The sequence below is a fragment of the Apium graveolens genome, chromosome 4, assembly GCF_009905375.1.
Source record: "Apium graveolens cultivar Ventura chromosome 4, ASM990537v1, whole genome shotgun sequence".
Taxonomy (NCBI): domain Eukaryota; kingdom Viridiplantae; phylum Streptophyta; class Magnoliopsida; order Apiales; family Apiaceae; genus Apium; species Apium graveolens.
In genome coordinates, this window is record NC_133650.1 from 194,049,333 (window position 1) to 194,052,056 (window position 2,724).

Here is a 2,724-nt window from a genome sequence, read left to right on the forward strand (position 1 = left end):
ATAATTTTAAAAATTATTTTCTCAATTATTTTAAATTCCTAAAATTATTTTCTTTATTATTTTCAAAAATACAATTTGATTTAATTATTTATTGTTTATTTTAGTTAATTATTTATGAATTCAATTAATTGATTAAAAAATAATTAATCAATTAATTTTATTTATAAATAGTTAAATAAATGTAAATTATTTATAATTGATTCAAATAATTTCTAAAAATTATTTTAAGGTTTTAAAAATTATATTTTGGTATTTAAAAATCATTTAATATTTTTATTAATTGATTTAAATCTATTTATTTCTTATTTTATTCATAATAATTAAACCGTTCGTCCGTTTAATACGAAACGAACGCGTACAGACTCAGAAAAATATTGCGCTTCCAATAAAAATACAGTTGAGTCCTAATTTATTTTGTATTGCAATTCCATTTGAATTGTGGATCAGTTTGAGTCGGTATTTGATCGATAAATGCTAATATTGATCTAATTTTCATTCTGAACGCACTGAGACGTACCTTTTAATGATCTGACTTATGTGTTACATGAAATATGTGAGTACGTGTTATACGAATACCATGATTACATGTTACGTGATATACATGCTGTCTGTTACAGTTTTAAAATGCCTTGTTAGTTATAAACGATCGGGTAGATGTCAAGACGTATAGTTACGTCGATTGAGTTTGGTTCTGTCAATTAAGATAGTTCTTTTGTTTATAGAACGAGTAGCAAAGAGTGTGGTCAAGTGCTAGACGAAGTTGATAGCCAACAGTTATAAGCCAGGGTTTTGGTGAAAAGTTATTGAGTATACTAGGCAAGTATTCTCCCCTATTCTAAATTCAGAATAGCTTATTGTTTTACATACTCAAATATAGGAACTGTTTATAAATACTCTGATAGCATATTGAATATTAATACTCCTATATTTATTGACATTCTTTTATTTCTAGTAATCATTCTGCTAGAACCAATCCTTTGATTCGATAGATAGTGAGTAACTATACTATCCAGATATACTCTATACAGTGGAACATTGAATTGAGATTAGCGAATAACTAATTGTTCTAGTTATTTCGCCATCAGTTGTTAAGATAACTCCGGACCATGTGACATGGGGAGTTGAATAGATAAGGATGTCATTGATCCGACTCCTTTAATCAAAATTATTTTGTGAATTGATTCTTGGTTAGTATAAGAGGCCGAGGCACCGGTCCAGCGTGAGTTATTATACGAAAGTGTAATATCTTGCTAGGCAAATATACGCCTTCTTCATGGATATCCAATAGGTACGGTATGGCTGCGGGATATCGATACCTATATTTACGGTATGGCTGCGGGATACCGGTGTTGTTTCATGACTGATCATCAGGAACGGCATAGTGCTAATTGTATTTTATTAAACAGTCGCTTAAACTTTAAAGTTTATATAAGCTTCTGATTTTGCTCAGATATTGTTATTGTTGTTCACTTACAAACTCTATATTACTTGCTGAGCATCTTTTCGCTCATACTTGTTTATTAATCTAATCTTTCAGCTAAACCGGAGCAGGCTTGAGTTCCAGGTTTGATTAGAGGTCAAGCGCTTGTAAATAGTTTGGTGTGTTTTTCAAGTAGATAGTTTGGGACGCTTGAATAGTATAAAGGTTTGTAATAAATTTTGAATAAATTGTAAAACTAATTAGACTTATGGTTTGTAATAACATTTGGTTTGTACTAGTGCCTGTTTCATACTATAACATGTGATCGATCCAGTGCAGGTAAAGGGGTCATATTTATTATATTATTCCGCTGTGATTATTTTTATTATAGTTTAGTGGCAAGTGACCCCCAAATCTAGACCCCGGGTTTGGAGGGCGTCACAGGTTGGTATCAGAGCTACAGGTTATGGTCACTGAAACAGGCGTAGGATTGTCATAGATGAGTCATAGGAAGATCACATAAGATAGGTGCATGTAGTTTAGCTGTTATAGGATTAAATTTAGGTTATTGGGCTGGGTTGTAGTTAGGTTGTTTAGGTTCCATGTTTTGCGTTTAGCATTAGGCCTTGTGTCATTGCCCTGCTATTTTGTTGGTTTAGTTAAGATTTCAAGCAAGGATTTAAAAGGTTTGGATAACTCTGAGTAAATTTTCTTTGTGTTATTATTCTCGAGATAATAAGCAGGATTATGTGATAATCATGTCGCTTGTGTTAATATGGTAGCAAGTTTATGATATTTTGAAAAGAGATAATTTTCGTGAAGTTTGATATGTTAAGGAATTGCTACATATTTGACACAATGTTTGACCGATTATTATATATGTTGCTTATTTTCTTACCAGAACAATGGCACCAAAGAGAAGGAATAATTCAGGAGAGGATCGTACCGAGAGCCGTACGGATCCAGCGATTGTCCAAATGTTGGGACTGATGCAGCAGCAGATGTTACATCTTACGCAGCAGCAACAACAGCAACAGCAACGGCAAGCAGCAGCCCCACATGCAGTGACTTTCAAGCAGTTTCAAGCAGTGAAGCCACCTGAGTTCAAGGGAAGTGCTGATCATGTGGAAGCCAATGCATGGCTCAAGGAAATGGAAAAGGCTTTTGAATTAGTCGGAGCAGGAGCTGAGCAGAAGACCAAGTTTGCAAGCTACTTTCTAAAGGGCAAGGCGAACTATTGGTGGGAATCCACGCGAGCATTGGAAGGAGGTGAGTTTATAACTTGGGAGAGATTCACAGAGTTG